Source organism: Cupressus sempervirens, chromosome 1 (assembly GCF_028749045.1).
Source record: "Cupressus sempervirens isolate cs-2001-9-10 chromosome 1, ASM2874904v1, whole genome shotgun sequence".
NCBI classification, from domain to species: domain Eukaryota; kingdom Viridiplantae; phylum Streptophyta; class Pinopsida; order Cupressales; family Cupressaceae; genus Cupressus; species Cupressus sempervirens.
The window spans coordinates 773,770,261-773,781,819 of NC_143118.1; positions in this window are offsets into that span (position 1 = coordinate 773,770,261).

Here is an 11,559-nt window from a genome sequence, read left to right on the forward strand (position 1 = left end):
GCACATGTACATCAAAGATTAAAAGTAAATTTGAATACTTCTACTCCTATACTTGATTTTTATAACTTAATACAACTAAAAAGAAAGAGTCCTCATGCAACCTTGGAGCAGCTCAACAAGGATAGCCACAAGAGGCCTTATTGGCATGCTCAATAGTGAGGGATGTGGATGTGCTCTCCCAAATACAAATATTGAATGAATCTCATGATGATTTCAAATAAAATGCAAGTTGTATGAAACTAACTAGATGTGAAGAGAATGCTTCAAATAATGGTTATGGATACAACCATTCTTTAAGCATTAAAAGATGGTGAATATGGATGCAATAAAATAAACAAAGTTATAAATGCAAGAAATGAAATCTAACAAATACCAAAGAGTTAGCAAAAATGCATGAAATCACTAAGAACTCTAGAACTACACTAGCATGATAAAAATGCAAATGAGGGATATGGAAAATGCTTGAGATAAGGGTTGTATTAATAGGCTTGAGAGAGGCCTTGAGGAGGTGGCATCTATGTGGCATCCACATAGTTGCCACAAGGGAGACACATGAGCTAAGGGGACAAGCCATCTAAAGGTCAATAGAAGCCATTTTGGTGATAAAGATGGCTCAAGGTTTGCTCACACATTTGTGAGAAACCTTGGAGAAAGGAAAGGGGGACAAGTGTGTAAGAGTATAAGAGGACTTTTGGATAAATTAATAAAAGAGAAGATTTCTTAGATTTTGAGTTGTTCACACATGTGTGATCAAACACTTAGGAGCTAAAGGTTGTTTAGAAGTGTTTAGAATAATTGGGATGAACTAGTGGGTACACTTAGAAGGATGAGCATGATGAGTGGTAGAGAAGGTTTTAGGTGGGATTAGGATTAAATTAAATACAACTTAACTTAATCATAGGATTATAGAATTTAATAAAGTGGAAGGAATTAAATAAATTGAAATCTATTTTAAAGGGGATTTATGGAGCACTACACATCAAATAAATTTAATTAAATAAGTAGAAGAATATGATATATAATTAATTAATTATAACATCAAGGGAATATTAAATAAATTAATGTAGCATTTAGGATGATTTTAAGTGTCTAATTTTTTCCATCTTTGATGTGATGTTGGGATGAAATTATATGAAAGAAAAGAAAATATAGGTGTCCCCAGAGAGGAGAGGAGTCCTATGAGTTTCATCATAGTGACAATAGGGGAGGAGGGTGTCCCCTCAAGAAAATAGAGCAAAAAATAAATTTTGTGCAATTTTTTTGAAAAAGACTCAAGAACAAAAGAATGGGTAGGAAAAAGACAGATGAACTTGCATGATTTGGGGATAAGCAAGGGTAGACAGGGCCAAGGAATGGGTACAAGCTCAAAAATGGACCTAAAAGGGCCTATATAAGCCTCCAAGAAGCTCTTGGAAGAGTCATTTGCACACTTAGAGAGTAGAGAACCAGAGTGAAGGATGGATCCAATCGAGAGACTAAATCTTGGAGAGTGCATTTCGGTGCACCATAGATCGACTAACATGGGACCACCAGTAATTCAACTATTCCATCCTATAATTTTTTAATTATGCTTCTAAAATATGCATTTTTAGTGTAGAAAAACTAGGGAAAATTTGGGTTAGGGTGGAGACAAGAGTTCTCCACTTGGTAATCTGTGAAGATGATGAACTATAGAAATGACCTTTGCAAAGACAATAGGATACATCCTATCATATTTGAAGATAAAATGGTACATCCTATCATCTATGTACATAAATAAGAGGGTTAGGGCTGGGCTAGAGACAACAATCTCCATGTCATTGTCTCCAAAGATGAGAAAACAATAGCCACCAATGCAAAAATTCACATTTGCAAAGCCACCAGAGATGCTAGATTGACCTCTCTACATTTTTTGCATCTTTTCTAATCCATGTTTGCATGGATTGGCATATTTACTAATTTGGATGAACTAATAGAATTAGGTGACAAGGATGATCAAAGGGGTGGACAAAGCAAGATGCTTCATACTTAGATAGAGAATAAGAGTATGGAAACAAATGTAGGTTGACTATTTCATGTCTATGATGTAGGAGCCAATAGTGACATTTTGGTCATGAGAGTACTATCCAATGATGATGGTTCTAGGGGAGAGACTCACAAAGGTAGAGTGTGCAGCTTTTTGGACTTGAGCATGTCTACAAGTTCCCTGACCTGAGGGTGCACTCAATGCATCTTTCAACATTGGTGAAGTAGTGGCATACACCAACATCGAGCTTCCATCTACCTTCAAAAGAGGTGATGGTGACCTTACTAGATCTATGGTGGATACTATGAGTGTCGATCCATAGGAGATATCTAGAGTATGTGTTAAAGGGAGAAAATCCATATCTATGGGAGTGTTTTAGGTGAAGGAGATAGCGACTATCAATTTAGTAGTCATGACTAACATGGAAGGAGGTGCTAGATTAGATATGATCATGGTTAGCCCTCTACTTTTTTCTTCACTTATATGGAGGATGGTACCAGACCATGTTGGGCATGGATTTCCAATTGGATGGGCATGATTTCTTAGCACTCTGCTATAGGATGACAATTTAGTTTTCTTCTAGGGCCACATCATCTTGGCTCTGTTATATTATTTACACATGTGTGCCTATAGAACATAGAGGACCTTAGGCCAAGGGTTGATTCTACTAATTGTATCATTATGGGAGCATATAGGTATTACATGGACTATTACTTGACAAGGGATATGACAGCTCAGAGATTCATACACATGTCAATAAAAACCACCTATCCAGTACATGTCTAAGGATTTGATAAGATTTTGGTGATGGTGTCTAGATGAGATTATCATGTTCAATTGGACACCATACACAGACTATGAGTATTGGGGAGAGCTATACTACCTAAAGGTGGAGAGGATTATGTTCATGAAGATCAGCTCTACTCGTAGTATGCTTAGTCAGACTATTGGTTAATTGGATGGATAGTGCACATTTTTATGTGTTATATGCCCTCTAGAGTGTAGAGATAGTTTGGACAAATCTAGGATATTGTACCAAACGAGTTCCTATATCTTGTGGTGTCCCAGGAGTATGGCATACTATGGGATATTGGGACCATCATCAAACTAGTGAGGACTTCATGGCATGGCATGTAGCTAGTACCATAGGTTCATGGCCAAGACTAAGGAGATGTTGGGATGACACTAGCATACATATAGTGGTGGGTGGCTCATCAACCATTGAGGTTGATAGTACTAGGGGCACCTCCACTAGAAGAGTAGGAATGAGGTGGTGGAGATGGTGCTAAAAATGGAGTTGGGGGACAAACACTAGCAGGGCCACTACCAATGTAGGGACCATAGTATGATTCATAGGGATAGTGAGTTTGGTAGAGGAGAGAGCAGGCACTAGAAAGGCCACTACCAGCACTAGGACCACAACTGATACCATAAGTACCATAGGGGCTACCTCTAGCATAGTAAGGGGATGTAGATATGGTTAGGGCCAAGCACAATAGCCTCTAAATAGAGGTTTCCCAATAATAGGGAGAGGTCAAAGTAGAGCGGGCAAGAGAAAATAATGCATAGGAGGCCCTAGTATCCTTACAGGCGAGGATAGATGTTGGTGAGTTTAGTGATCTCACTCTATAGGTGGATGTATAGGAACTAACAAGGTTAGACACTTTGAAAAAAGATGTGGCCTCCCTTTAAGAGGATAGAGACACCCTGCAGCTTTGAATAGATGAGTATTACAGGCAATGAGACATTACAAGGTAGATGGTTGAGTACATGGGAGTGATCACTATTATGGAGGAGGCCCTAACTACATGTCAACATGAGGCATGAGCTATGTGAGATGAAAGCTACTATAGGACATTTTATCTTGATTTCATGCTAGTAGAGCAACAATAGCTAGACTTCTAAGAGGCATCTGGCTAATGGGCCACTAGTGGCCAACAAAGATTAAAGTCATCAGTTGGATAGGAGAGGCCTCTATGAGGAGGGGGTATAGGAGGGGCAAGGCCCTCATAGCTAGGCACATGATCCCTAGCGTGATTAGTTTTGACATAGTGATACAGATGTAGTGAGTTTTAGATGATGTATTGTGCATGATGTACTGCATGATTCTTTTTGTATATGGATTGTACATGGACACTTATTTTTGGATATATATGATGAGATGATTCAATGATCCTACATGTGTATGCATGATGATGTTGTATGGATGTTTATAATTTTTTATGAGTACTATATGTGATGCATGATGTTATTACTAACATTGGTGATGCAAGATGTGTGTGATGTGATGTAGTATTTCCTATTATGCATATATGATGACTAATGTGCAGATGATGCAGGTCCTAGATGATGGCGATGTATGAGATGTATCTATTATGGTTTTTTTAATGTATGGATGCACTATATGATTTTGTTAAATGTATCATTATGTATATGTAACTAAATGAAATAATTGTAATGACAATACTTAATGTATTACTGGAATAAACAAATAATGTAGCCTAATAAAGAATAATGAATGAGATGCATAATTGAGATGTAATGAATGGAATAGATGAAAAATGAATGTATCCTAAATGAAAATGTTAGTAAAATACTAATCATGAATTAGATAAAAATGCAAAATGAAATGATGTAAACACAAGGTGTAAATGTGAAACATGAAGATGTAATATGAATGAGACCTAATGGATGGACTTGTGTCAAACTATAGTTCATAGCATAGAGCTATAAAACTAGTGCTTAAAGGAATATAATGAATAACCAAAGAATTCAAAACAATAGATTTAACACATATATATGATTGGATGAAAGATAATTAAAGTGCTAAAGTAGCTTAAGAATGTGCAAACCTCTTAAACCAAGCAATCTCCCCTTTGATGTATAGATGTGTCTGAAAGATGGGATGTGTACTCAAATGTTGCTCAAGCTTCAATGAAGGATGAATCAAAGTGTAAGTGTGCATGAATTTTTTTTCCTTATAAGTGTATTGTGATAGTTCTTAGGCTCTCAAAATAGCATTATAACATTACCATAGAAGTGGATATCAGATGGAGAGTTAGGATGTGAGGATTGAAAAAGGGTGAGTGAGGGCTAGGATGTAAGGAGAGGAGAGCACATGGATTGTGTTTCTTCAAATCCATAGCCTTGTGACAAGTGTAACAAGGGGGATTGAATAGGGAAAGAGGCTCAAGATGGGTGTTCAAAGGGAGTTATGAGTTAGGATGAGGGAGGATGTGTGTAGAAAATGGGTGTAAAAGGCATTTAAGAACCCTTCAAGTCATGTAAGAGCCTTCAAGCTTCTTGAATAGGAATGCAAGAGGGATAAGATAGAACTTTGACTATTATTTGATTTAGGACTTTCTTAACCCTTGGTTAAAGTTGTGAACATGCTTAAGAAAGGGATTAGGCTTAGATTAGGAGGGAATTAGGGTGAAAGTGGCATGTTAGAGGGATGCAAATGGGATAACACTTATGAAGTAATTTAATTAGTTGGTTAAGTAGAGTTAACATGGGTCAATGGGTTGGATTTAGCTAATGGTAGTGATTTGGGTATAGTTAGGGGTTAGGAATTGATTTTAAATTATTTATTAGATCAAGAAAAAATTTTGAGATTAAATTAAATAGTTTTATGTATTTATTTAATTTAATAGGAGAATAGGGATTTAATTGATAATTAAACTTTAGATTTGTCATTTGATTTTATCAATTGAGCTATAATTGATTAATTGAATTAATTAACTAGGGGATGAAAATAGATTAACTAACTATTAAATATTTAATTAATGATGCCTTAGGAGATGAATAAATACTTAAGTGAAGTAATTAGTTTTAGGTGTCTAAATATAGGAATCAAGTAGCCCAGCATAGGATGCATGGGGATAAACATAACCCTTGTCTCAAGTAGAGCGCAGTGAAATCTTATACTACATGACACCAAGGGATCTAGTTGTGTTTATATGGGAGATCACACCCTAGTATAATTTTTAAAAATGAGTTACACAACCAATTCTATAGAAGCATAGATGACAAGATTCCTTTGCATGATCTAGACTCAACAAAATAGAGAATTTAGGAAAATAGATGTAGTTTTCATAGTCATGATGGAACAAATGTCATATACACATTGGAGAGGTCTAGGAACACCCAAATTATTTTTTGGGATCTTGGAGGAAAGTGTGCTAACCTATTGCCCCTAGTGAGAAATAAATAACCATAACTCAAAAGTGACATAGATGTACTAAAGCATCAAAAACAAATCATACCATAAATGAAACATGTTGTCAGTTGGAACGATTCAAGTGATACCAAGATATGGAAGATCGAGGTACATCATAAAAGGATACTACTAACACATAAATATGAAATCAATCAAAAGAGATTGCATGACCAAGTAGCCATTTAGTCCATAGTTCCTACAAAGAACATTAGTCCTAGAGTGAAGGTTGTAGCATCATGTGTAGGATGGAGTCATCCTGTGACACTTTATTTTTCTAAGTTGTTGTCGTGAGTGTTTGTTGGCAATATCTATGAAAACAACAAGTTTCTTAAATTGTTAAGTCTCAATAGTGATTTTTTTTAGTTATGTTCCAGTCACTATTGTGGGAAAAACCTCAAGATAATGGGAATAGGGTGAATATTCAATGGGAAAGTGCCTCATAGGTTAGAGGTCTTTTGAAAGATGAAAGTGGGTGGATGCCTCATAGACAAGAGGTATTTTATTGGAAGTATGGAAAGCGTAAGCCAGACAAGACTTCTACACAAAGATGGGATGAAATGGGGAAAAGAGGTGAAGTGAGATGAGCCCTATAGCTAATAGACCTTATTGACCATAATATTTTTTTTAGGAACTTTTTTATCTTTTTAGTCTTTCCTTCAAGAACATTTTACAAATGTTTTTGGAGTTTTTGATTTTGAATTTTTTTGGATTTTTGTGAAACTTTAACAATACTGTATAGGAACTATAGAATTCAAGAATAGAATCACCCAAGCTATTGGATATTTACATTCTTAGGGATAGGATCTCCCTCTAAAGTGGCAATTTGATATTCCCCAAAACCATATTTGGCTATAATGATAAACAAACCAAGCCAATTTCCTTCAAAGTTTCCTTTCTTTTCATGGTTTTGAAGATTTCTCATGTTATGCTACAACACTAGGTCACCCACCTCAAATTCTTGAGGTCTGGGTTTTTTGTAAAATTGGAGTTGAAGATAATTTTGATGCATGAAGAGGTGGTTTAAGGCATTGAGGAATCTTTCATCAAGGAGTTGTAACTCTTGCAAGTGAGAAACTTGGCATCCTTCTTTAGACATCATATTATTGAGAGAGATTCTGAGGGAAGGGAGCTCAATTTTGATGATAATATAGCCTTAGAGCCATAAACAAGGGAAACGAAGTGGCTTATGTGGGGCTATGGTTGGAGGTTTGATAAGCCCAAAGGGTGGGAGCAATTTGGAGGTTCTACTCATGGCTAGTTGCATCAACATTTTTCTTTAGGATTTTTTAAATGGTTTTATTAGTAGCTATAGCTTGGCCATTGCCTTAGGGGAAGTATTTGGTGGAGAAATGTTGGGTGATTTCAAATTTCCTACACAATGTGGTGACCACTTGAATTTTGAAAGGAGTCCCATTATCAATTATTACATCTTGGCGGATACCAAAACAATAGATGATGTAGTTCAAGATGAACTTTGGAACTTTTTTTCCAGTGGTGTAGGTTAAAGGGATAGCCTCGACCCACTTTGTGAATTACTTAATGGAAACAATAATATACTTTTGGCCATTTGCAAAATTTGGATATATCTAACCAATAAGATTGAAACCCCAATGAGAAAAGGGCCATGGTGTAATAGTGGATTAAAGGTCTTGGGTGGGCATGTGTATCAAATCTCCATGTTGCTGACAAGGAACACATTATTTCACAAAATGATAGGCATCAACTTCATAGTAGGCCAATAATAACCCATTATGGGGAGATTTTTTGCTCATGTAAGGCCACTAGAATGGGCACTACAAATTCCTTGGTGAACCTCTTCTAACACCATTCAGGCTTCATCTAAATTGAGACATCAAAGGATTCCATCAAAGTGTTTTTGGAAGAGTATGTCACCTATGATAGTGTGTTAGGCAATGCAACAGATGAAGGTTTTACTTTTTTTCATGGAAAGGGCTATGGGGATTGTTTTATGATGTTGGTAGGAAAAAATTTTATAGTGCCATGGAAACTTAGGACTAACAACACACACCAACTCTGATTTAGGTTTTTCATAAGTTGGAAGAAAATGATCCTTAACAAGAAAATCACACTTAGGATTGTATTCAGACATGGCAATCATGGAGGATATGGTAGTCATGGCATCTAGTGCTTTGTTATTTTTCCTTGGTATCTGTTGAAAGACTATCTTAGTGAAATGTTGGTTAAGATCTTCTACTATTCAATGATATAGCAACAAATTCTCATCCTTTGTTTGATATTCATCTATAACTTATCTAATGACCAATTGGGAGTCTCAGAAGACAAGTAGGCTCTTAATATTCTATTGAATATCTTAACATAGCCCTATTACTATTCCTTCATACTCAGCTATCTTATTTGTCAAAGGGAATGGAATTTTGTAAGACTTGGGAAAAAGGTCTCATTGTGGTGTGTAACAAACAAAATTCTTACCCTTGATAATTTTTATGTGAAAGAACCATCAAAATATAGTTTCCATTGTGTACTAGGAGTAACAATCATAATTGTGTCATTTGGGAAATCTAATATGATAGGATGGTCTCCTTGAAGAGGAGCTTTTGCAAGTTGGTAAGAAATGAGTTGTCCCTTAATGGCCTTGTGGTCTTTATAGACAATCTCAAACTTACTTAAAATCAAGACCCATTTTGTAGCATGACCAGTGAGGGAAGATTTTGATAGCACATACTTAAGGGGATCTATCTTAGTAATGAGGTGTATAGTATGGTTATGTAATGGCATAGTTTCTATGTGTCAAAGACTATAGTCAAACAAGCTCACTCTATAACAGTATAATTTAACTCATAGACAACTAATTTTTGATAGAGATAGTAGATAGCTTTCTCATTATCATTGTCATCTAGTTGTGCTAAAAGATAACATAGGGAAATTCAAGTGGTAGAAATATAGAGAATAAATGATCGGCCTATGATTGGAGGGACTAGAACTAATGGATTAGCCAAGTAGACTTTAACTTTCTCAAAGGCTTTCTAATATATGAAATCTCATTGAAACTTGGTGGATTTTTGAAGTGAATGTTGGAGTGAATGAACTTTATCTACTAGCTAGGACACAAATCGTCTGATGGACTATAACCACCATTGAAAGCTATGAAGTTGTTTCAATGTAGTAGGTGAAGGCATTTCCATGATGGCCTTTGCTTTTGTGGGGTCTACCTCAATGCCTCTTCTTGACACAATGTAACCTAGCAACTTCCTAGATTAGACCCAAAAATACACCTCTTAGGATTTAGAAAAACTTTATATTTCTCTAACCTTTCAAATATGTTGGGAAGAAAAACAATGTGGAAATCATTTGTCATAGATTTTCTTAGGATTTCATCAACATATTCCTCCATTATTACATGTAGAAGATCATTTAAGATTATGGTCATTGCACATTGATAGGTGGAGTCGACATTCTTTAAGCCAAAAGCCATGACTTGATAACAAAAAGTTCCCTAGGGGGTAGTAAATGTCATTTTCTATTAATCTTCTTCTATAATTTTGATCTAATTTTAACCAGAGAAACCATCAATTAAAGATAACATTTCATGTTCGGAAATCAAATCCACTATAATGTCTATGTTGGGTAGTGGAAAATCATCCTTACAAGATGCAATATTTAAATCTAAAAAATCTCAATAGATGCAGATGCCCCCAGAGGCTTTATCTATAAGAAAAATATTGGAAACCCACTCGAGATAATCAATAGGTTGGATGAACTTTTCCTCTAATATTTTTTGCAATTATACTTTGACAAAAAGTGCTACCTTAGGATGCATCTTGCGCAACTTTTTCTTTACAGATTTAATCTTTGGATCTAGTGCTAGGTGATGTACAACTAGGACTATATCTAAACTAGGAATATCTTTGTATGTCCATGCAAAATTGATTTTTCCTTTCTGTAGGAACTTGGTCATCACTTTTTATTCTTTGGTACTTAGGGTAGAAACAATTTAGGTTATTTGTAGATTATCTACCATGCCCAAGTTAATTGGAATTGCATCTTCATTCAATATAGATGACTTGTTTGATGGTAGAGTTCTAAATGGCAAGCTTGTCTCTCCCTCTTCTGGCACCTCTAAGAGGTTTTCACCAGAAGATGTATCCTTTATTTTGTCTTTTTCTTCATCCAAGAACTCTCTAAAATAGTTTTCACTAGATGATTTTTCTTCTACTTTTTTTATTTTTGTTTTCTTTTTCACTTTTGTGACTAAGAGAGTTGATTGGGCTACCAAAGTAGGCTTCCTCACTGTATTGGATCTCATGCTCATAATCTTGGAGATTCTTGAGCCTAAAAAGAGTCATCACTATAGATATTAAGAGTTGGTGGTGTTCTTTAAGGTCCTATTGGTCTAATTTTTTACTAAGTAAATTTCTTCTGGTCTAGGTATAAAAAATTAGAATTGAATCCATTGCTTACCTGCTAGGGTTTTTGGTTCTTTAGCCTTGCAATTTTAATAACCTCATAAAAAAACTTGTCAAACCCTAAGTCTTGCATTATTTTTTAATTTATTTAGGTCCGAAGCCTTTCAAATTTCAAATATTCCTTGACCCATTTAAATCTTTCATGCCCCCAAGTGCCTTTTAGCCTTTTTGTTCCCACCATCTAATCTTTATAAGATCTATGGCTATCGTGTTGTCACTATGTGAAGATGCAAGTGTTTTAATGATAGTGACATAGTGATTACCATGAAATTGACTAGAAATGTTGTAAAGTAGAGGGTCAGTGCTGGAAAACTACATTTTTCAAAAAGGTTTAGTCATGTGCTTCATGTCAAAATTGCCAAAACTAGAAAAGGAACCAAATGTAATGAATTGCAAATGGTATGACCAGAATCTAGTTTTTCTAATGAGTCACTATGTTGCATTTGAAAAAGTTTACATCCTATTGGTAGCGACATAGTGCCTTAACAAAGAATATAGAAGATGGTGGTTTTTGAAAAATCCAATGACCACAAAAGTTCCCAAGTGGTATTGTGGATGTGCATTTTTATTACTATGTTAGAGGTATTAATTATAGTTATCATTACTAACAAGCAAGTATTTTCCCAGGACTGGATTTCAACTATCTTCGTGAGGTCGCTAAGTCATGACTAGAAAAATAATGGATCTCAATTGTAGCAACATAGTGACTCAACAAGAAATGGTTTTGTGGCAAAAAATCTTTGAAGGTGGGTCTAAACATCTACTTCATTAGAAATGAACCACGTAATCGGTTGGACACAATGGCATCCTTCTGGGAACAGGTAAGCACCAAAATTTTTAAGAACACTAGAGGTCACTATGTCATGATCAAAAAATCTTTGCACCTCACT